The sequence below is a fragment of the Erinaceus europaeus genome, unplaced genomic scaffold (genome assembly GCF_950295315.1).
Source record: "Erinaceus europaeus unplaced genomic scaffold, mEriEur2.1 scaffold_243, whole genome shotgun sequence".
NCBI lineage: Eukaryota > Metazoa > Chordata > Mammalia > Eulipotyphla > Erinaceidae > Erinaceus > Erinaceus europaeus.
In genome coordinates, this window is record NW_026647264.1 from 83,428 (window position 1) to 108,817 (window position 25,390).

The 25,390-nt window shown below is 44.1% G+C and overlaps 1 protein-coding gene across 5 annotated transcripts in view; it reads left to right on the plus strand.

The window, feature by feature from the left end:
• Positions 1-25,390, plus strand: part of RPH3AL (rabphilin 3A like (without C2 domains)) — a 144,780-nt gene that overhangs the window by 35,576 nt on the left and 83,814 nt on the right. The gene's annotated exons all lie outside the window — the stretch shown is intronic.

The window sequence follows — 25,390 nt, forward strand, 5'->3', positions numbered from 1 at the left end:
CAGCTAAGGGGACATGTGCTTTGACAGAAAGCTGAGTGATAAATGGACCTTGGGCCAGGCAAAAAATTAGGCCATATCAATAGAACTGTATACATTGGAATCTTCTATTTGATAAATTTTTGTTTGAGCTGTTCTGTGAAGTATGTGGAGGTAATGGAAGAGGGTTTTATAATCTGTCTTCTCCAAGTGCTCACCTTTAGTGTCAAGACAAGCTCCCAAATAAATATGCAGCAGGGCCAGAAAGACCAGAAGCCACAAGATAGAAAAAAACCAAGTGCCAAGGCAGTGTTCTTAGAGCATGAGGGCATTTTTAGTGATAGTTCACTGTGTCATAGAAAGTATATTTAGCGTGGTCCGGGAGGGAGGTGGTGCAGTGGATAAAGTGTTGGACTCTCAAGTATGAGGTCCTAAGTTCAATCCCCAGCAGCACATGTACCAGAGTGATGTCTGGTTCTTTCTCTCTCCTCCTATCCTTCTCATTAATAAATAAATTTAAAAAAAATTTTAAAGTATATTTAGCAGTTCGAGCCCTCGGCTCCCCACCTGCAGGTGAGTCGCTTCACAAGCGGTAAAGCAGGTCTGCAAGTGTCTGTCTTTCTCTCCCCCTCTTTGTCTTCCCCTCCTCTCTCAATTTCTCTCTGTCCTATCCAACAACAATGACATCAATAACAACAATAATAACCACAACAATAAAACAAGGGCAACAAAAAGGGAATAAATAAATAATTTTAAAAAAAAGTATATTTAACTGCATCCTTGTGTGTTATATATAAGGTATTATTATTAACTATATTCAATGAATATTTAAAACATATTTATGATTGCATAGATATTTTCATTGTATTAGGACATAACTTTATTTAGTTGCCTGCTATTTGTGGCAATACGATTTTCTATTTATGGTGAAGATATAAAATCTCCTGTGAAAGTAAACTTAAGTAAAAGAGCAAGTTTAAAGAAAAATGTTGGGATTGGAGATAGCATAATGGTTCTATAAAAGGACTTTCATGCCTGAGGCTCTGAGGTCCCAGGTTCAATTCCCAGTACCACCATATGCCAGAACTGAGTGCTCTAGGTGGGTGCTCTAGGGTGGGTCTCTCTCTCTCTCTCCCTAGCTCTCATTAAGATAAATAAAGTGTGTTTTAAAATTCTAAGAATCTTAGGGCCTGTGTGGGGAAGGCAGGTGGCAGGTGGTTTGGGGAGAGCGTGCCGTGTGTGTCCAAAGACAGGAGGAAGAGCTTGTACAGAGGTGGGGGTGAAGAGACTCCAGCTAAGTGGAGTAGGAAAGGTGAATCGATATACTTAGGGTTCCAGAATGTGCCTTCTAATCTTGGCATGGCCTATGTTTGTTGTCACATAGAAGACTTGCAGGAATTGGAGGTGGAGTTGGACTGTATTGTGACTCATCATATGCGGATTCTGAACTCCATTCCAAGGCAGTGGGAGCCGTTGAAGGTGCTTGAGGAGAGGAATGGTTCTTGACTTTCCAGGAAGAGATTCCTTTATTTGTTGTGGGTCTCAGGACTAGAGGCAGGTTGATTAGCCAGGGGCCCAAGTGAAGAGTGTAAGAGGCCAAAACTAGGGCTGTGGGTGAGTGCTGGCAAACCAGAAAGCAGCTTGTAGACATTGGAGAAGCCAGTTTAGAAGGTTTGAGCCAAGACTCTGTGGGGAGGCAGTAGGAGCTGAACAGGAATGCATGTCAGAGGTTGTACTTGGAGATCTAGGAGGGAGGTGCCTGCCTCTCTCAGCTAGGCCTAGTGGCCTGTTCTGAGAATGTCCTGGCTGAGCAGTGTTTTGGAGGAAATGGGTGGGGTGAGCTACAGGCAGTTCCTTCCTGGGCTGAAGCAGGAGGAGGAAACATGGAGCTTCCTGCCTAAGTTTGCTCAGGCAGCCTTGCTGGCCACCCCGTTTCCTTTGTCGAGTAGCTTAGAGGTTTTGTTTATTTGTTTGTTTAACCTTTCCACTTCCTTTTCTTTCCTTTTTTCTCCTCCTCTTTCTCCTCCTCTTTCTCCTCCTCCTCCTTCTTCTCTCTCTCTCCTCTTCTTTCTAATTGCTACCAGGTTTACCTCTGGGGCTTGATGCCTGCATATGAACCCACCGCTCCCATTGGCTTTTTCTTCCTTTCTCTCTTCCTTTCTTTATCTCTCTCTCTCTCTTTACTTGATAGGACAGATAAATTTAGAAATTGAGAGGTATGTGGGAGAGAGAGAGAGAGAGAGAGAAGAAATAGAGAGAGAGAGACCTGAAGCACTGCTTCACTGCTTGTTTTGAAACTTCTTCCCTACAGGTGGGGACTGGAGGCTCAAACCTGTATCCGTACACGTGGTAACATGTGCTCAACCAGATGTGTCACTGCCCAACCCTTAACTCTCCCATTTCATTTTATTTATTTATTTTCTTTTGTTGCCCTTGTTGTTTTATTGTTGTAGGTATTATTGATGTCATCATTGTTGGATAGGACAGAGAGAAATAGAGAGGGGAGGGGAAGACAGAGAGGGGGAGAAAAAGACACCTGTAGACCTGCTTCACCACTTGTGAAACGACTCCCTTGCAGGTGGGGAGCTGGGGGCTCGAACTGGGATCCTTATGCCGGTCCTTGCACTTCACACCACAACTCTCCCATTTCTTTCTTGTAGTGTGAACCCAACAGTTCAGAGGTCAGCTTGGTCTATGAAGGAGGCTATCCCTTTCTCCTTTGAGGGCCTACTGTATGCCCGACAGTCTTTGGAGTGTTCACTCTGATGTTAGAGATTGCCCTGAGGAGAGCCTGCTAGAGAAGGGAGTGTTTATTACCTCCATGATACAGAGGAGGAGATGGACGGCTCCGGGGCATCAGCCTCACTCTGGAGCCTGTGTGCAAACCCACACACCGGAGGTGTCTGTGTGAGTGAGATAGGGCAGCCTATGCAGCTTGGGGGGAGTGGTTGTGAGACTGTGCCCTGAAGTGTGCTGGGGTATTGTGTATAAAATGTGGGTGCTGAAAACACTGCAGCACTGCGATAGTAACAGAGGGCAGATGCTAGGTAAGAGCTCCTGTCGCTCCTATTATCACTTCAAACTATTCAGTAGAATTTGAGAAATTTTGCGCACCGATGATACTGGAAGACATCTGGAGGAAGGTGTCACGTAGGTGAGAGAAGAAGCAGCATTTTAATTTGTAGAATAATCAGTACATGAGGGGGCAGAATGGGAAAATTGGACCTCCAAAATTTCACTTTTAGGCCAGCTGTTTCTGGCTGTACTCCTGGTCCCTGAGCTGGAGAATATGTGTGTGTGTGTGTGTGTGTGTGTGTGTGTGTGTGTGTGTGTGTTGAGAGCTGTGTTTACTCTCCATCATTAGCCTTAATTAGGTGAACGTTTGAACATTAAGGTGTATTTGCAATTTCCATGATTCCTGACTGTTGGGTAGATCTCCTGTCTCCCCTTCCTAAAGTTGGTGCTAGGAGCTGTGTCCAAGTCCCAGTGACATTAACTAGCAGTACTCAGTTATCTTCCAGCTCTGCAAATTGGAGAGGCTTTTTCCTTGCTGGCAATTCTGCCCGGATAATTCTTTCGTTGGGATGCCAGCTTTTTGACTGCCAAGTCCTACTTCCCCCTTTAAGTCCTTCACCAGACTCTTCTCCTCTCTAAAGCCCACTAGGATTGTCACAGAGAAAAATATTGACCATCCCTTCTCCTTACCCACTGTTCTTTATACAGTGCTTGTATTTATTTGGACTATTGGCTGATTCATTCAGGATTTACCCCTCTCATGCAGTGTGTACTGAGAATGTGAGGTGAATGAGACAAAAGTGACTCTTCTCCCCATGAGCTTTACAGAGATGAATAAGTGGAATGATAAATAAATGCATAGATTCAAATTGTGATACATGCGATGAAGAAAAAGAACCAGGAACAACTATTTGTCAAGCTAGCAATCTTTTGCATGAGGCTTTGTCATCCCTAGAGAGAGCTGCATGGTGTGGCTAGAACAGACACTCATGGAAAAAAGGCAGAAACCATGTGCTTATTTGCATAGAGGGATGCATGATTGGATCATCTTGCTAATGGACACAAAAACATTTTGAAGAGCATGACACGACATGCAGATGGAATAGCAGCAGTATCACAAGATACCCCGTGGATGAAGTTTAGGATTCCATATTTTTCTCTCTGTAGGACAAAGTTAATTTTTGTCCATTTTCATTCATAAGAATTTGACTTTTATTATAATTCTGTAAAGCATTTTAGGTTTACAGAAATAACTGGATGAAAAGTATGGGGAATTTCCAAATACCCTTAGTTTTACAGGATTAATGTCTTGCCTTGATGAAACACACTTATTACAACTGATGAATCAATATCGGTACATTAATATTTACTGCACTCTAGTCTGTTCTGGGGTGTCCTGTGGATTTTGACAATGTCCATGCCCACCATTATATCATATGGTAGTTTCACTGCCCTCCCCAAAGTCCTCTGGGCTCTTTCTTATCCTTCTCCCCTCAAAAATACCCTCTCAGGGGCCGGTGGTAGTGCAGCAGGTTAAGCGCATATGGCACAAAGCGCAAGGACGGGCATAAGGATCCCCGTTCGAGCCTCCAGCTCCCCACCTGCGGGGGCGGGGTTGTCACTTCACAGGTGATGAAGCAGGTCTGCAGATGTCTGTCTTTCTCTCCCTCTCTCTGTCTTCCCCTCCTCTCTGCATTTCTCTGTCCTATCCAACAACAATGATAACAATAACAACAACAATAAACAACAAGGGAAAAAATAGTCTCCAGGAGCAGTGGATTTGCACCGAGCCCCAGCAATAACCCTGGAGACAAAAAAAAAAAAAAAGAAAGAAAGAAAAGGAAAAAAAAAGAAAGAGAAAAGAAAAGAAAAGAAAAGAAATCTCTCATCTTGGGGAGCCGGGCAGTAGCACAGTGGGTTAAGTGCACATGGTGTGAAGCACAAGGACCAGCAGAAGGATCCCAGTTTGAGCCCCCAGCTCCCCACCTGCAGGGGAGTCGCTTCACAGGCAGTGAAGCAGGTCTGCAGGTGTCTATCTTTCTCTCCCCCTCTCTGTCTTCCCCTCCTCTTTCCATTTCTCTCTGTCCTATCCAACAGTGACGACATCAATAACAACGATAACTACAACAATAAAATAACAAGGGCAACAAAAGGGGAAAAAATCTTTTAAAAAAATTAAAAAAAAGAAATTTCTCATCTTTTCACTTTTCCCTTGTCTTTCCCTTTTTTTCAGACTGTCGTGTAGTTAGAATCATACAGCATGTCCCTTTTTATACTGGTATCTTTCACTTACAATGTATGTTTAAAGCTTCTCCTTGGAAGGACCTTGGTTTGATAGCGCCTTTATATTGCCTTTATATTATGAACATATCATATGGGTTTATCACAGTTTATGTGTTCACCTATTTAAGGATGTCTTGGTTCTCCTCCAAGTTTAATAATAAAACACAAAAATACAGCTCTCATAAACATAAGTGAGTTTTCTTTTTCTTTTTTTGTACCAGAACTTTACTCAGCTCTGACTTACGGTGGTGGGATGGGGGGAGGGGTGGGGATTGACCCTGGGATCTCAGATCCTCTGGCATGAGTGTCTGTTTACATAATCTTTATGCTATTTCTACTTCCTAGGTGAAGTATCTGCTCACATCTTCTGCCCATTAAAAAAATATATTGGGTTACTGTTTTCTTGCTTTTGATGAAAATGTTTTCCATTTAGGACTATATTCATTGTCTTTGACTTATTTATCTAAAAGGAGAAGAGGAAAAAATGTGTGTATATAAGGGGGTGTCCAGTATAGGATAAGGCCCACTTCTACTTAGTGCTAAGAGGTTGGGATTCCTTTGGAAATGAGCTTGAGCTTGGAATTCAAATCCTGATCACATATTGTGTGAGTTTGGGTAAGCATTCCCTGTCTGCCTTAGTTTGTTTATTCGTGAAATGGGGATATTAAGACCTTCTGTGAAAACTAAAAGAGATAATTCTACAAAGAACTTCACATCAAACTTGACAAACCAAATGGTGGTTCTTATAATAGATAATTAATAGCATATGTGATGCTTCATGTTTCCTCTGTGTCTTAGTTTTCAAGACCCCAGAGACCACTAGAATCCCATATGGGGAGGAGAGCAAGTCTCATACCAGCAGGCACCCACTTCTCAGCCTCTGCCCATTCCCACTCTCCACACACTTTAGTGAGCCCTGCACTCTGAGCAGTCTCCTCTTCTTGGTCACGTCTCTGAACCACGACCCCTAGCATGCTGTTCTCTCCATATGTCTACCAATACAGGCCTAGCAGTGTCCCCCGCCCCCTCCCACACACCTTTTGGTATGCAGCCTTCTTCTTCCTGCTGGCTTCTCTTCCCACATTAGCTCACCAGTCCTTGCCCTACCACGCCCTGCCTAGAAGTGGCTATCTGTTCTAGGCATTTCCACAGTGCAAAATGGATGGCTCAGGAGCTGTCCACATTCGCCATGGGCTGCTTAGAGACAGAGCCATGCCTTCTGAGGTCCTGTGTGTAAGCAGCAGGACTCACCACAGACAGAAGGCACATTTCACAAAGTCATCATTCCCTCCTGCTAGGGGAAGCAACAGTTCAGTGACTATGACCAGGGTGGTGGTGTGTGTGTGGGGGGAGATGGTAAATTATTCTAGCAAGAATTGACCCAAGGTCCCCAAGAGAGGCAAATGACTTAGTAGATGCAGTTTTGTACTAGATAAGGTATCATCATCATCATCATTATCATCATCTCATACCTTCTCCCCAGGACACCCCACGTTCCTTCGCCTGCTCTGTCTCTCAGCTCCCCACTAGAGGTTGCTTCAATTCCCTCAGGTGAATGTAGGGTCGTGAAGGTACATTCTGAAAGAGTGCTGTCCTTACCTCACAGGAAGTTCAGTTTAGTGAAGCAATAACCATCAATCCTTCCTACCTGAGTTTTCCTGGGTCTAATCCTGGGAATTCCAAGACCGAGGATACTGAGCATTACAATGGCGGTGATGATGGTGGTGGTGGTAGTAACAATGGCAGTGATGAGAGTGGTGATGGTAGTGGCTTGACAGTGCTGGTGCTGGTGATTCTCCCGTGGTGATGACCATAGTGGTGCTGGTAGCAGTGACACTAACACAACAGTGCTACTGGTGGTGGTGTGATGTAATGGCAGCCCTGCATGAAAAGTGCACTGGGTGTGTTCCCTGCACTGTCTCAATCAGAATTTCTCAGACTTGGTACTGTGGCAATTTTGGCTAGGCCACCTTTTATGTTGGAGGAGGCTATGCTGGGCATTGTAGGATATTCAGCAGTACCTTGGCCCGTGTCCATTGGTTCCTTGTCAGGACCACCTCTCCACCCAAATGTCTCCAGACACTGCCAACTATCCCAGACTCAAATGTCACTCCGATTCAGAACCACTGATCTAATTTATTTTTTCTCAACAGTCACAGCAGTCGGCTCCTCGTTTCACTAAGGCAATTAAGGCTTAGAGAGAAATAAAGGATGTGGTTCAGGGTCTCTGAGCTAATTCACAGAGCCAGAATGTAAATCCCGAGACCTGACTCCAAGAACTGACATGTAACCACGGCTCTTTATTCCTTGATTATAAGCAGCTTGGGGCCTGCGTGGAGGCCATCCATCACCACATTCATTTGGAGGTAATACAAACAGCTGCTGCTATTTTCTGACTTGGTTGGGGCCTGAAGAGCTGCATGTATTTATGCAGAGATGGTGTCCCCAGGCCCCAGGCCCTTGCCAGGACAGGGAACCCCCACTGCTTCTCCTCCCTTCAGGAAGTCCGTGGCCCGAAGACACCTGTGGGGAGAAGGAGCAGGCGTGGGCGTGCTTCTCTGCACTGGGTTCACTGTCTGTCTTCTCCCACTGAGGCTGTGAATCTGGATTCATAGTGTGAAGGCCCAAAACACCCATTTGTAATATCACCGTTCTTCAATATGAATTCATTATGAAACATTTCAAATGTAAGGCAAAGTTGAACTAACTTGACAGTAAGAGATACATACATGCCCAGCACTTAGATTCTAGTATGAACACTTTTCTATACTTCCCTTGCCCTTTTCTGGAGCCCAGGTCAGCATGGTCTGCCTGGCAGACCAGTAAGTGTGTTGTGATTCTGCACATCAGGTACAGACAGTGGTGATGAGAAAGAGACCATTTTCATTAACCAGGTCAAAGGGGGAAGCAGAGGGTAGTGAGTGTCCCTACTCACTGGCAAGACAAAGCTAATTAAGACAAGTTAATAAACAGATTAGAAAGTTATAAGATTATAAATTGATAGAAGTATAGCTTAACACCATTCCCACCACCAAAAATCTCTTTCCCGACCACTATGCTGTACGGTGGAGCTAAGAATCTACCCTTCTGATGTGTCCTGGAATCTCATCTCCCCAGAGCCCCACCCTACTAGGGAAAGATAGAAACAGGCCGGGGGGATGGATCGACCTGTCAACACCCATGTCCATCAGAGAAGCGATTACAGAAGCCAGACTTTCCACTTTCTGCACCCCATAAAGAATTTTGGTCCATACTCCAGAGGGATAAAAATAAGGAATCTACTAATGGAGGGAATGGACAGAACTCTGGTGGTGAGAACTGTATGGAATTGTACCCCTGTTATCTTACAAGCTTGTCAATCCTTATTAAATCACTAATAAAAATTTAAAATGTATTCAGTTAAAAATGCTGTCTAGTATTTGATCTATGCCATCTTAAAAGTATAGATTTAGTACAAGTGACTATATAACAGTGTGAAATAAAATTTTGAAAGTCATATAAATTGACCCAAAGACCACATTTGTGCTGTTCTAGGGTGTTGCCCTCTCTTGTTCTTCCACAGAACCCTCTTTCTTGTCAGAATTGAACAAAGGCAATAGCAGAAATTATCATCCCCTGCTCCTTGATTTCCTGCTCTCTCCAGCTTAGATCCACTGTGGGGAAGGGACCCACAGTCATATCTTCAGTTCCCCTGACCCTCCCTGGGTGGGTCTCTGCTTTGGGCAAGAAGGGGCTGGTCCCCAGGAAGGTATCATGCTATGAAACCCCATCTTTTAGAGTAAATAATTCCAAGTATTAGACAATCTTAATACAAAGATACTTTAAAAATAATTATGTGGGATGATAGATTTATGATGGGTAGATTAACAGATAGATGATAGATACATAAAGCAAAGCTCTATTCCAATATCTATGGGAGTTCTCTTTGTTGTTCTCATGTGGTTCTGGGGCTTGACCCTGGAGTCTCTTGTGTATAAGGTAGACATTATACTGCTGAGTTACTTCTCCAGTTCCATTTCTCTTTAAATTTTTTAAAAAGCTTCTTTGTTATGGAATTATGTTAGAATTACATAGAGATCACAAGAATGGCACCAGCTTCTCTAGCCTTCCCTCAGTTTTCCCCTGTTCACGTTATGTAACAACATCAGCGCTCCACATTGTCCCTTCTTTCTCAATTTTTAGAGAGAGGCAGAGAGGCCGTGGAAGAGACCACAGCACCAAAGCGTCCCACCACTGCACATTTTCCACCTGGATCATGTAATGGCAAAGCAGAGCACTAGCCACGTGAGCTATTTTACCAGCTGTCCTCTTTCTTGGCCTTCATACTTTTTGAAGAGTACTGGGCAGTTATTTGACGTATCCCCCAGTTTACATCTAGTCCCATAATTTCTCATGATAGCATAATGAGTCTGCATTTCTGGGAAGAAACCCACCGAAGTGACACACCCTTCTCGGTGTATCCAATCCAGAGGAATATGATATTGATAATGTCTTACCATAGGCGGTATTAGTACTGATCACTTGGTTCAGGAAGTATCTGTGAGGCTTCTCACCTGTGAAGTTCCATTTTCTTTCTTTTTTGTAATTGAAAACATGGGCGAGATAAGCTTTCCCAACTAGCTTCATCATCACCCCCATGAATCTTGTCTGTGACGGTTATTACCGCAAGCCATTTTTAATAGCTATTCTTCTGTTTCCTTTGTTCCTTCTGCATTTATTAATTGGAGCTCTTTTGTACAAGAGAGCTGCCCCTTCTACTCATTTTAAATATATTCAATTATTTATACTGTAAAGACTCATGGATGTTTACTTTCCTGTGTGAAAGCTTCTGCTCAAAATGTAGACATTTTCACCACATTGCTAATTGGCTACAAGACAGTTTTGCCATAAAAAAAGAACTAACTGGCTGTCAGTTTGGTTTTATTTCTCCACTGATAAATCTATCAGTTTTCACCATATAACTAATTAATTTTTTTCTTTATTGGGGGATTCATGTTTTACAGTCGACAGTAAATACAGCAGTTTGCACATACATAACATTTCTCAGTTTTCCACATAAAATAATACAACCCCCACTAGGTCCTCTGTCATCCTGTTCCAGGACATGAACCCCCCACCCCCACCCCCACCCCAGAGTCTTTTGCTTTTTTAAGACAATTAAACTGTCTTTTTTTTGTTGTTGTTCTGCCTCAGGGTTATTGCAGGGGCTCCGTGCCTGCACTACAAATCCACTGCTCCTGAAGGCCATTTTTCCCATTTTGTTGCCATTGCTGTTGTTGTTGGATAAGACAGAGAGAAATCAAGAGAGGAGGGGAAGACAGAGAGAAAGAGAGAAAGACACCCGCACCCCTGCTTCACCACTTGTGAGCGACCCCCCTGCAGGTGGGGAGCCGGAGGCTCGAACTGGGATCCTTATGCTGGTTCTTGTGCTTTGCACACCGTGTGCACTTAACCCGCTGCACTGCCACCCGGTCATAACCAATTAATTAAAATTTTCCATAAAAGAGAAAAGCACTAACTGCTGGCAGATTGGTTTAATTTCTCCATTGATGAGTCAGTCAAGCAGCCACCTTCAGTCGAATTTATTTAATACATTTAAGCTATTTGTCAGTTCGGGTTCCTTTCTTTATTGATGGAAGAAGAAATCAGCTCTTTGCAAACTGACATGTTATCATTTTCTAGCTAACAGTATTCTGTCTGGATTTATACTCTCTGATTTTACTGCCAGTAATTTTGATCACCAAAAATATACCAAAGGCAAAAAAAAGTATAATATTGTGAAAAAGTGGAAGATAGTTGCTTAGGTACAGTTTATAAAATAAAACCAGTTCTTTGCATAGAATCAATGTACATTTTTAAATGGATGCAGATTTAAATTTTTTTCATAATATATTCATTCACATTTGAATATTTTATATTTTGCTATTAATTTTTCATGTTTCATAATGTCCTTTTTTTTTTTTGCCTCCAGGGCTATCACTAGGGCTCGGCACTATGAATCCACTGCTCCTGGCAGCATCTTTTCCTTTAATTTTTTTCTTTCTATTTTTATTTGACAGAACAGAGAGAAATTAGAGGGGAGGGAAGATAGAAAGACAGGGAGTCGGGCGGTAGTGCAGTAGGTTAAGCACACATGGTGCTTCACAGGCGGTGAAGCAGGTCTGCAGGTGTCTGTCTTTCTCTCCCCTCTCTGTCTTCCCCTCCTCTCTCCATTTCTCTCTGTCCTATCCAACAAAGATGACATCAATAACAACAACAATAATAACTACAACAATAAAATGACAAGGGCAACAAAAGGGAATAAACAAATAAATATTTAAAAAATAATAAAAAGAAAGAGAAAGACAGACACCTGCAGACCTGCTTGACTGCTTATGAAACGTCCTCTCTGCAAGTGTGTTGGGGGGCGCGGGGCTGGGAACGAGATCCTCAAGCTTGGTAATATGTGTGCCTAACCGAGTGTGCCATTGCCTGGTCCCCCTCATAATGTCCTTTTGAATGTCTCTTTTATTTTTAGTTTTGGTCACCTCTGGAGTTTCATTGCTCTGGGCTGAGTTTTTCAGATAGAAAGAAAGAGATCATAGCATCAAAGTGTCTTTAGTGCATGGGGCCGAGCTTAAACCTGGATCATACAATGGCAGAGCAGCACACTAACCAAGTGAGATATTTGGCCAACCAACCATGTCTTTTATTTCCTTTACTCTTCTACAGTAAAATCTCCTCATGGTCAATAGTTATGCCATAAAGATGTCTGAGGTGAAAGTGTCTAGAATCATTTATTTTATCCTGTGGGTTATAACCTGATGCTGTTGTTCTTTATACGATTGCTCAGATTGTTCCATACAGAGCCACTGAGAGGGTATTATGTAGGTCTTTTAAAATTTTTTAAATTATCTTTATTTATTGGCTGGAGATAGTCAGAAATCAAAAGGGGAGGTGGAGGTAGAGATAGAGAAACAGACAGAGAGACACCTGCAACACTGCTTTGCCATTTGCAAAGCTTTCCCCCTGCAGGTGGAGACCGGGGCTTGAACCGGTGTTTTTGCACCTTGTAACATGGGTGCTCAACCAGGTGCACCGTGTTATCTAAGTTTTTTTTTTAATATTTATTTTATTTATTTATTCCCTTTTGTTGCCCTTGTTGTTTTTTTTATTGTTGTAGTTATTATTGTTGTTGTTGTTGGATAGGACAGAGAGAAATGGAGAGAGGAGGGGTAGACAGAGAGGAGGAGAGAAAGATAGACACCTGCAGTCCTGCTTCACCGCCTGTGAAGCGACTCCCCTGCAGGTGGGGAGCCGGGGTTCGAACCGGGATCCTTATGCCGGTCCTTGTGCTTTGCGCCACCTGCACTTAACCCGCTGCGCCACCGCCCGACTCCCGTTATCTAAGTTTTTATGAGGAAAACTTGCAGGAAAACTGGAAGGATTGCACGGAGAAGATCTCTCCACCTAAGCTGGCAAATTCTTAGCCTGTTTGCTTCCGCTTTGCTTTCTCTCCCCCGTCCCATGCTATTCTCACAAATGCACCATCTGTTGTTTTTTCACTAAGGTTCATCTGTCCCCAGGCCATCAAGGGTTGGCAGCGAAGCATCAGTGGTCAGCTCTCTGCCCCCTGCAGACTTGTACCTGCCCTGCTCAGACCCTAGGCTCACTCCTCACTGTGTCCCAGGATGTTAGAAAAAAGTCTCATTGGATGCGCTTCATATGCCAGACAGGCCACCCATTTAGAGTGTGTCATTCAGTGGTTTTAACAATAGTCTCTGGTGCGTCCGTCAGCACATGCAGTGTTAGAACATTGTCATCATCACAAAGAGAAGGCTTATCTAGCTGTCACCTGTGCTCCTTGCTAAGCCCTCAGCAACCACCGATGTATTTTTTTCTGTCTGTTCTGGACATCTCATGTAAATGGAATCATGTGTTGTATGGTCTTTTGTAACTGACTTATTTTTTTTATTTTTAAAATATATTTTATTTATTTTAGATAGAGACAAACATTGAGAGTGAATGGGGAGATAGAGGACAGGGAGAGGGAGAAAGAGAGAGAGACTTGCAACACTGCTTCAGCTCTTATGAAGCTTTCCCCCTGAAGGTGGGAAACCAGGGCTTGAACCTTAGCATTGTAATGTGTGTGCTCAACCAGGTGCACCACCACCCGCCCCCTGACTTCTTTTTAAAGTAACTGTTTCAAGATTTATCTGTTTGTACATGGATCTCAGTATTTCATTCCTTTTCCATGGCCAAATAATATTCCATGTTATAGTTATGCATCATTTTGTATATGAAATCTTGTCCATCGGTAGATGGACATTTGGGTTGTTTCCTCAAGTTTTTGAATATTTGTAAATAGTACTTCTATGGATATGTGTATACATGTTTTTGTTTGATCATCTGCTTTTAATTCTTGGGGGTATATACACAGCAGTAGAATTATTGGGTGTTTCTATATTTAACTTTTTGAGGAACTGATAGACTGGTTTTCACAGTGGCCACACCATCTTACTCTCACAGCAGCAGTGTGGAAGGATTCCATTAAGTCTATGTCCTTGCCAACACTTATTTTCCGTTTCTTAAATTATTGCCGTCGTAGTGGATGGGAAGTGATAGCTCCTGTGCTTTTGTTTTGTGCCCTGATGATGTTGTATTTCTTTCCATGTACTTTTGGCCATGTGTGTTTCTACTTTGGAGAAATAGCTGTTCAAGTTCTTTGCCTATTTTTTTTAGTAGCCACGGCTCCCATCTTCTGCATTCCAAAAAGAATTTTGGTCCGTCCATACTTGCAGTGGGGGAGCAAAGACGGGGAAGATGAGCAAAGGGCTGTAGACTCCGACTCCATCAAGACCCAGAGAAAGAAGAGGAAAAGGGAGGGGCATTCAGAAGAAGTAGTAGGTGTAGTTGTGACTTGGAAAGGAAGAGAAGATGGGACCGTGGGGGGCGGGGGGAATGGACAAATGTAGATAGATAGTTGAAGAAATAATAGTTTACCCATCGCTGTAACCTTGGGAGAACTGCTGTAATATCCAGTGGAGGGAATGGGGATACAGAACTCTGGTGGTGGGAACAGTGTGGAATTATACACGTTACCTTATAATTTTGTAAATCAATATTAAGTCACTAATACAGTTTTTAAATTAATTTATTTATTCCCTTTTGTTACCCTTGTTGCTTTATTGTTGTTGTAGCTATTATTGTTGTCGTCGTTGTTGGATAGGACAGAGAGAAATGGAGAGAGGAGGGGAAGACAGAGAGGGGGAGAGAAAGACAGACACCTGCAGACCTGCTTCACCACCTGTGAAGCGACTCCCCTGCAGGTGGGGAGCCGGGGGCTCAAACCGGGATCCTGACGACGTTCCTTGCGCTTTGCGCCATGTGCACTAATACAATTTTTTTAAAGTAGTATGGAAGTAGGACAAAACAGTCACTCATATCACTGAAATAGAACAGAAAGCCTAGAAATAAGCCCCACCCGCCGTGTATAGAGAGAGATCTAATGCATAACAAAGGGGCAAAACCCACACAGTGAGGAAAAGAACTCCTCTTAGACAAGTGCTGTCTAGAAACCTGGACAGACAGACGCATGTAAAGAAAAAATGAAAACAAACCATCATTTAACACCGTACAAAAACAATCCCTTTTACATGGATTAAGACGTGAATGTTAGACCTGAAACTTCACAGAGAGAAACATAGTCAATGCATCCCTTCTTCTTCTAGCGTTTGCCCTTCTTCCGTAGCCAGTCAACAGCGTCAGGTTGAGCCTGATGTAAAGTTTCGAGACCTCCTTTGAATCTGGAGAGGTGGCAGTCGTTGACTATGTGGGTCATAGTCTGTCTGTAGCCGCAGGGGCAGGTCGGGTCGTCTCTGGCTCCCCAGCGATGGAGCATAGCGGCGCACCGGCCATGGCCTGTTCGATAGCGATTGAGGAGGGCCCAATCATAACATGCTTCCCAAGACCTTAACATCAAAGATGTATTTGTAGGTTCAACCCCCTAGGCAATGTGCTGAAGCAAGAATAAACAAATGGGACTACATCAAATTAAAAGTCTTTGCACATCAAAAGAAACTACCGCATGCACAAGAAAAGCTGAATAGTAAATGGGAGAAGGTATTTGCCTATCACACATCTGGCAAGAGGTTGATATCTAAAATATGTAAGGAAACCATACAAATCAACAACAACAAAGGCAGCCCAGTAAAAGGTAGACAAAAGATCTGGGGGTAGAATCTTCTCCAGCCAAGTCATACATAATGGCCCAAGACATATGAAAACAATGTTCAGTATCACTAATCAATGGAGAAATGCAAGTTAAAACCACAGTGAAATCACACTGGTAAGAATGGCCTACATCAAAAAGATTCAAAACAAGTGCTGGCAAAGATGTGGAGAAAAGGAACTCTACTACCCTACTGTTGGGAATGCAGGCTGGTACAGCCTTATAGATAATGGGATGGAGAGGCTTTAAAATATTAAAAGGAGGGGCTGGGTGATGGCACACCTGGTTCGCGGCACACATTACAGCACACAAAGACCTGGGTTCGAGCCCCTGGTCCCCACCTGTAGGGGGAAAACTTTGTGAGTGGTGAAGCAGGGATGCAGGTGTCTTTCTGTCTTCCTTTCTATCACCCTCTTCTCTCTAAATTTGTGGCTATCTCTATCCAATAAATAAATAAAGATAATAAAAAAATATTAAAGGGAAATACCTTATTATCTTGCAGTGCCTCTTCTAGTCATATATTTAAAGGATATGAAAACACTAATCCAAAAGTATATACACACCCCTATGTTCATACAATAAATATAGAATCAACCTAGATGGTTGAATAAAAAAGTTATGGGATAGTGGTCTGGTGGTGGCACAGTGGATAAAGGCACTGGATTCTCAACCATGAGGTCCCAAGTTCAGTTCCCAGCAGCATATGTACCGGAGTGATGTCTGGTTCTTTCTCTCTCTCCTCCTATCATTCTCATGAATAAATAAATAATTTTTTAAAGTTATGGGATATATACTCAGCCATTTAAAATGACATGGTGTCAATTTGGGACAAAAACGGGTGGAGCTGGAGATGGTTAGGCTACATGAAAGAAGTAAAATAAAACAGATGGTTTCACTCATATGTAGAATATAGACAATTAAAGCTAATGAACTTGCAAAAATTATAGTAATAACCAAGGTCTTAGACTATATGAAAATGATGGCTATTATCAAAGCCTCCCACATGATAAAGCATGCACTTTTCTCAGTAAACTGTCTCCCAGCCCCTAAATTTCATAATTTTTAAAAAATTGCCACCAGGGTTATTGCTGGGACTTGGTGCCAACACTATGAATCCACCACTCCTGCCAGCCATTTCTTTTTTTTTTTAATTTATTTTTCTATTTTTATTTATTTATTTTTCTTTATTTATATTTATTTATTTTTCTATTATCAAAGAGAATTGGGGGTAGGAGGGTGGGAGTAGTGCTGTGGCGGCCAAGTAACTTTAGAGGTGTGTGTGGTGAGTTGTATGAAATTATATTCCTAAAATCTCATAATATTCTAAATGAATAATTAGTCAATAGCAGTTTTTGAGAGAGATAGAGGAAGAGATACCACAGCATCACTTCAGCATCCATGAACCCCCCCGCCACACACACACACACACACACACACACACACACACACACACACACTGCCTGGTGTCCCTTTTTTCCTTTTTGCCAGAGCACTGCTCAGCTCTGGTTTATGGCAGTGCAGGGGATTGAACCTGGGACTATGGAGCCTCAGGCATGAGAATCTGTTTGCATAACCATCATGCTGTCTACCCCCCACCCGCCCCCATGGTGTTTCCATCTGGTGCCGGCCTCCCACATGATAAAGCATGTACTTTTCTCAGTAAACTGAGAAACCAGCCCCTAAATTTCATAATTTTTTTTTTAATTGCCACCAGGGTTATTGCTGGGACTTGGTGCCAACACTATGAATCCACCACTCCTGCCAGCCATTTCTTTTATATATATATATATTTCTAATTTTTTTTTAATTAAGAAGTTGAGAGAGGACAGGGAGATAGAGAGATAGAGGGAGTGAGAAATATAGACACCTGCAGACCTGCTTCACCGCTTATGAAGTGCCCCCCAACCCCCGCAGGTGGGGAGTGGAGGCTCGAACCTGGGTCCTTGTACTTGGCAATATGTGTGCTTAACTGGATGTGCCACTGCCTGACCCCATTGTGATTATGTAAGGTAATGATTCTGGTGTTTTATTACTTTTTAAAATAGTGTTGATATAGTTGGTGTTAAAGGGACAGGATATGTCCTCTTTATGTCCAAGAGGTTTAGAGAAATATGCATATACACTTATAAGACTAGAGAGAGCAACAGTGGTAAAATTAATTGGGGCAGAACATAAACACCTGGTAAATCTGAGTCACGGCTTATAGGGACTCTTTTTAAACATTTTTTTCAAATTATCTTTATTTATTTATTGGATAGAGACAGCCAGAAAGGAGAGAGGAGGGGGGAGAGACACCTGCTTCACCACTTACAAAGCTTTCTCCCTGCAGGTGGGGCTTGAACCCAGAGCCCTGCACATTGTAACTAACAAGTGCACCACCACCCAGCCCTGATACTATTTTTGTAAGTTTGGCAAACTTAAAATCTTCTCAAAATAAAAAGTGTGAATGTTTTCAAAATGCAAAAATAAAAAAAGAAAGAAAACATGCTGATGAAATGCAGTTTTATCTCTCTTGTGGTTATTTGTCTGTGCTTTTCTCTCATATAATAGAAATCACTGCCGAGTCTGAGGCTATGAAATTTGTTCTGATGTTTTCTCCTAAGAGTTTTATACTTTTAACTCTTGCATCTAGATCTTTGACCCATTGAGTGTTAACTTTTTTTTTTCTTGTTGTCACTGGGGCCTCCCTACTCTCCGTTAACCTTTTTGGCTAGAAACAGGCAGAGGGAGCGAGGGAGAGACACCGCAGTGCGATGGGGCCTGGGTGGCACCTGGGTCATGTGCATGATAAAGCCAGTGTTTTATCCAGGTGGGCTCTTGCCAGCCCTGGTATTCACACTGTTCCGTGGTGTACGCCCTAAGCATACAGTCTCTTACTTTTGCATACATCAGTCACAGCACCATTTATTAAAGAGGCTCTTATTTCCCCCTTCAGTACTCTTAAAAGCTTTTCAAAGAACACCTTCCTGTTGTTGACATTATTAAGTCTTTTTCTTTTTTTTAAAGTACATCTGTCTTTAAAAATATAGATAGAACACTGAAAGAAATCAAGAGAGAAGGAGAAGACAGGGAAGGAGAGAGAACAGGACCAATCGGTGGGTGCACCTGATTAAGTGCACTTAGTACTAAGCACAAGGATCCTGGGCTGAGCCAGGAACTGGGTTGAGCTCCTGGCTCCTCACCTGCAGCAGGGATGTTTCACAAATGGTGAAGCAGGTCTGCAGGTGACTGTCTTTTTCTCCCCCTCTCTGTCTCCTCCCCTCTCTTGATTTCTCTCTGTCCTAGCGAATAAAATGATGGGACGAGGAGGAAAAAAATGGCCACCACGTTTCAGACAGGAGCGGTGGTTTTGTAGTTCTAGCATCAAGCCCCAGTGACTGGAGGCAAAAAAAGAAGAGAGAGAGAGAGAGAGAGAGAGAGAAGGAGGAATAACAAGAACCGCCTGCATCCCTGCCTCTCCTCTGTAGGTGAGTGACAGGGTCTTGAACGAGATCCTTGCATATTGTAACATGTATTCTGAACCAGGTGTACCACCACCTGGCTCCTCGGTGCTCGTACCCATCAGCTGATTGTAGATGTATGCATTTATTTCTGTGCACTGTCTTGAGGGTCATCCAGGCATGAGACTTGTCCTGCTCTCAAGGAGCATGTAGTTCAATGAAAGTGATCAGAAACAGGGAGATGCTGGGGGGAGATCAACAGTATGATCTGTGGAGAGGCCGAAAAAGGAGCATTGCTTCAACCTGGGCCAGTGGGCACACCCACTGTGGGGCCAGAGGGGAGGCATGACATGCCTGGACGTGGGGAATTAAAACTAGTGTTTCTGTTTGGAGACCAATGTGCCAGGCTGGGTAGAACCTGTGAATGACCATGAACTCTCAGTTGAGGTCGTTGAAGCAGCAAACAAGACCAGAGAACCAAATATTCAGAAAAGGAGAAACTTTATTTACATTGGCGGGCTTGGTGTCGGATCTCTCTGAAAAAGAGCACCAGCTCCCAGTCTTTGTTCACTAGGGTATTCATAACTCTAGGATAGGTCTCTAAGTTACTTGGTGCGATTTCATTGATGCACAGCAAGCAGAGTATAGAAATAGATTACTGTCAATTGGTTGTTACAGTTACACATGTCCTGTATAAGGCAGTAATGGCATTCCCTTTGTCTACATTTAGCCTGGCCTTTCTTGAACTAGTTCAGTATAAGGCTTAATTTGGCAGTATCTAAACAGAGTAGGGCCTTTGTGGGGTGCATTTGTGGGTTGGATGGGCTCGACCTGGGTGGGCTGGGGGTGAGGGGTTTGGTGCTCGGAGACAGGAACCATTTCAGACTGGAAGGTGACTAAGATCTGCATGGCTGGCTGGCTCTGGTATTGGGAACAATGAGGAGCAGGACTGGTCTTTACAGAAAGTGGTGCCCTGCTCCATGGTACAAGCTGAGAAGCAGCGAGGCTGTAGGCAGTAGGGGAGGCCCCCACCACTGATTCTGGCCCCAGGACACCCATTTGGCCTTCCTCCTCTGCAGTCTTCCATGCTGCTCCAGCCTAAGCAAGTCTGAACCTTCTCACAACTCCCATGTGGCCGGTCCCTGCGTACCCTGCTTTCTGTGAATTCCCAGTACATTCCCAAAAGGCTTGGACAATGTCCTCTGGTCTCTGGCTGTCACTGAGTGCTCATATTGCAGGCAGGGCTCCAAGTGGGCCAGAGGTGGGAGTGACCTGGGCCAGACTGGGCACAGGTTCCCAGCTGTGTGGCTGTGACTTGTATGTTAAGTGTGGAGCCCCTTCTCTAGAGGGGATGATGGCATTTCACCTCCCTGGGACTGTAACAAATCTCAGCTGCTGTGACAGGCTGGCAACACCCCCCCACACTCCCAGTCACTGTCCCTCCCTACTTTTGTCGCTCAGTGCCTAGCTAAGCATGTACAGATAACATCTTCAAATGTGTGAAATCTGCCGAAAACCCTCAAAAATTGCTAAGAAAATGCCAGTGGTCCGGTCTGGTCTTTTCTCTAGTTCACTTTTCCTGCTTGTCTCCTCTGCACCCAAGCCACTGGCTGACCTCTGTCTCCCTCTGGTATCCCCCTGAGTGCCACTATCTGAGTCCCTGGTCACCGACACTGTGATCGTTTAAGATGACCACCCCTGCTTGTCTGGGGACTTAGCCTCTGTCGGAGGGGTGGGGAAGGTGCAAAGAAGGTGACAGCTGGCACCTGAGCTGCATAGCACTTAACCTTGGAGTCGGAACAGAGAAACGTCTGTTTATGTTTCCATGAATGAGAGGGGACAGCTGGTCCGCAGATAGCAGGCTGGGGTGGCTGGGGGTTGCCATGGCCTCTGACTTTAAGCAAATAGCCAGGACCAGAATCCCCTCCCCCAACACTGGTGATGTGGGCAGGAGAGGGATAGAGAAATCATTGGCAGGGCCCAGGAAGAGCCACCAGAGAATCTGTGTCCTGTTGTGGCTGGGCAGTGGCCACCAGGGGAGGCGCCAGTACAGGGAGCTGTCCCCAAGGACCTGAAGGACCACCCCAGTCAGCTAACCTGAGGATTGGAACTTTGCCACCTAGGTGAGAAGGTGTGGGCCTGTGTTCCTTCCAGGGGCTTCTGTGTTTCACCAAGGTTTTCCTAAGCTCCTCCACCAAGCAGGTCCCAGCTTGCCTTTGTGCTAATTCTGTTTCTCTGGGGCTGCAGGTGCATACATGTGGGCACAGCCTGGTGCTTCTGCGGTACTGGTACTCCTCGTTGCACACACAGTTGAGGGCCTGCAGCCCCACTCCCCCCCTGGGGGCGGCTGGGACACTTTTCAGCAGGTGTCTGCAGCCGCTGGGGGGACTGGGGCATTTCTGAGCAGAGCCCTCAGGGTCACAGTCACCTGCTCACCGAAAGACTTGATTTTATTCTGGTAACCTTGGAGCTGAGCTCTAATGCCATGTCTTGTTCCTTTCTAGTGCTATTAATCCAATTTATTTATTTACTTGTTTTCTATATATAGATATATAAACAGAACATAACATTGACTCTTCAGTCAATGTGGTGGGGACTATCCCTTCTTCTTCTTCTCCTCCTCCTCCTCTTCCTTTTAAATAGTATGGTGACTCCCATAGGGCCTTTTCAAAAAAAAAAGGAATTTAAGTGCACATAAACAGGATTATAGAAGAAACTAGTTATATTGACTTACAGTTATCAGAACATTTTCAAACTTAAGTTTTCATACAGTTATCAGTGATTCTCTCCCTCTCTTTCTTTTGAGTCCTTAAATAAAACAAGGCCAATGGCTGTTGTAATATAGAAGTAGTGATGAGGGGCCAAGAGACAGCGCACTGGCTAGGGCACGCCTTGCCAAACCAAGCAAGCAGCCTGACTTTGAGCACTGGCACCACATGAGAGAGTGCCATGGTACCCGGGGAAGCTCTGGTGCTGTGATCCCTCTCCCTTGCTTTCTGTTTCTCCATCTGACTGAAGAAGAAAAAAAGTTGACCTGAGGGTAGTGAAATCATATCTACATGAGGCTCCAACTCTACAAAATAAATAAATAATTCAAAAGTAGCTATGAGTCTAAACAGTAATTTGAGTGATTGAAGAGGGCGGTGATATGGAAGAGTCCAGGACTTGCGAACATGAAGTCCAGAGTTTGATCTCTAGCACAGATTGCGTCAGAGTGATGCTCTGGCTTTCTCTCTCTGATTAATGAATCGCTCTTTATAAAGCACTATTGAGGTATGGAAAAATCTGCAGTTCTATTGATGACAAAGACACAGGTGCTGGCCATATATCCATGGTGTGTCATTTCTTCCTCAGTAAAAGAAACAGAATGTTTGAGGGGCTGGGAGATAGCTTACCCAGCAGAGTGTGTGTCCTGGTGTGCCTGGGGATCTGGGTTCAAGCCCCAGCACCACATGGGAGCATCAACAATGATACCAGGTGAGCTCCTCAGATGTTAAAGAAATGCTGTGTTGTCTCTCCTCCCTCTCTGTCCCTTCTTCTCTCCTTGCTCTACAGAGTCCAGGACGGTAACTGGACCAAGGAAACCACTCGGCACTGCTGCTGTGGGTTAATTCCCTCGAGCAGTATTTTAAAAGAAAAAAAATAGAAATGTTCAGTTGTAGGTTAATGAGAAAAAGACATGCTGTGTTCCTATCCAGATTTATCACTCCCTGTTAGGAACCTCCCAAGGCAGGCTGGGGAGGTCATACAGCAGCCGTGATAGGATGTGAGAGGGCCTGGTTTTGATGCCCGGCACCACCAACAGCCAAAGCTAAGTGCTGCTCTGATAGAAAGGGAGGTGAGGGTGGGACAGTGGGAGGATGGAACCCCTAAGACAAGCAGTGGCCAGAGGAGATTGCTTTCCTGTGCCCTCTTTCTGCATCAGCCATGACAACTTCTTGCCTCGGGTTTGGACCCCTCTCCTGGCTCTCAGCACCCCAGGAGCTCCAGGGAGCCCCTTTGACCAGCACAGACGTTTATTTGGTGTTTATTAGGTGTACACATAGTAAAAGGCCACCATGTCTGCTGTCCCCACCACCAAAGTAGGGCTCTGGGTTCTTTTCTTTTCCAAGTGTTACATCTGGGTGAATTGTATTCCTCAAAAGGGATATGTTGACATTCAAACTCACTCACTGTCACTCTCTCTCTCTCTCCCTCTTCCTCTCCCCTCCCGTCTATCTCAGAATGTTATCTTATTTGAAAATAGGGACACTGCAGAAGTACTCAGTAAAGATGAGGTTAAACTGGAGTCTCTTATAGTTTAAATCCAACGTGAGTTCATTCTGAGAAGAATGACACAGGAATGGTGACCACGTGCAGATGAAGACAGCAATTGGAGTGATGCTGCTACAAGCCAAACATCAGAATATCCTCCAGGATTGGTGGTAAAGCCCAGAAGCTGAGAAAGGGAGAAAAGAGAGAGGCAGGGGACAGATTCTCCCCTGGTTCCTTCAGAGAAAACTTGGTCCTGCCGATCGGTGTCTTGGTTTTGGAATGGGTTATTGTTGATTTGCTATGCAGCCCATCCTGTAAAACCCATTGGATCTTCCAGGCTCCCCTCCTATGGGCTTCCTGCTGGGGTCCTGCCCTCAGCATCTGGCTGCCCTGTAGTCGGCAGCTCTGTGACTGCTTCACCTGGGGCTCCGGCCTGCCCTGTATCAGGAACTTCAGAAATGGCAAAAGCCAGAGGAGCCTCTAGGGGCTGTTAACACTGGAGGCCCAGCACTTGAAGAGGGGAGAGTGGTGGATGCTTTGTGTTGCTTTTTGTTCAAGGCTTTTCTTAGCATTTCAGCCTGGGAGTGAAAAAAGGGTTCCAGTTAGACAAAGAGATGGGCTGGATTAGGTCTATCAAAATGGATCCCGCCCCCCTTTATTTGATAGGACAGAGAGAGACTGAGAGGGGAGTAGGAGATAGAGAGGGGAGTAGGAGATAGAGAGTCCTTGTGCATGGTAACATGTGCACTCAGCTGGGTGTACCACTGCTCAGCCCCCAAAATGGACTTTTTAGCACTGACTCACTGAGGAGACACCAGCCTTACTGAGATAAGCCAGGCCTCCTACTGGGCACCATGTGAGGCCTTCGGGAAAGTGGGCAGAGAGAACTCACTTTCCCTGCAGTATGCGGACATGCTGGCCTATGCCTGGTGCACCATCAACAGTGGGCACCTGTTGGTGGCGTGCATGAGCTGTTGTCCTTTTTTTTTTTCTCTTTTTTAAATATTTCTTTTTTATTTCTTTATTGGGGAATTAATGTTTTACATTCAACAGTAAATACAATCGTTTGTACATGCATAACATTCCCCAGTTTCCCATATAACAATACAACCCCCACTAGGTCCTCTGTCATCCTTCTTGGACCTGTATTCTCCCCACCCACCCACCCTCGCCCCAGAGTCTTTTACTTTGGTGCAATACGCCAATTCCATTTCAGATTCTACTTGTGTTTTTTTTTCTTCTGATCTTGTTTTTCAACTTCTGCCTGAGAGTGAGATCATCCCATATTCATCCTTCTGTTTCTGACTTATTTCACTTAACATGAATTTTTCAAGGTCCATCCAAGATTGGCTGAAAACAGTGACATCACCATTTTTTACAGCTGAGTAGTATTCCATTGTGTATATAGACCACAACTTGCTCAGCCACTCATCTGTTGTTGGACACCTGGGTTGCTTCCAGGTTTTGGCTATTACAAATTGTGCTGCCAAGAACATATGTGTACACAGATCTTTTTGGATAGGTGTGTTGGGTTCCTTAGGATATATCCCCAGGAGAGGAATTGCAGGGTCATAGGGTAGGTCCATTTCTAGCCTTCTGAGACTTCTCCAACTGTTCTCCACAGAGGCTGGACCAATTGACATTCCCACCAGCAGTGCAGGAGGGTTCCTTTGACCCCACACCCTCTCCAGCATTTGCTGCTGTTACCTTTTCTGATGTATGACATTCTCACAGGAGTGAAGTGGTATCTCATTGTTGTCTTTATTTGCGTTTCTCTGACAATCAGAGACTTGGAACATTTTTTCATGTGTTTCTCGGCCTTTTGGATCTCTTCTGTGGTGACTATTCTGTCCATGTCCTCCCCCCACTTTTGGATGGGGTTATTTGTTGTCTTGTTGTTGAGTTTGGCAAGCTCTTTATATATGTTGGTTATTAAACTCTTATCTGATATATGGCATGTAAAGATCTTCTCCCATTCTGTGAGGGGTCTCTTGGTTTGGGTAGTGGTTTCTTTTGCTGTGAAGAAGCCTTTTAATTTGATGTAGTCCCATAGGTTTATACTTGCCTTAGTCTTCTTTGTTATTGGATTCGTTTCATTGAAGATGTCTTTAAAATTTATGCGGAAAAGAGTTCTGCCAATATTTTCCTCTAAGTATCTGATAGTTTGTAGTCTAACATCTAATTCCTTGATCCACTTGGAATTTACTTTTGT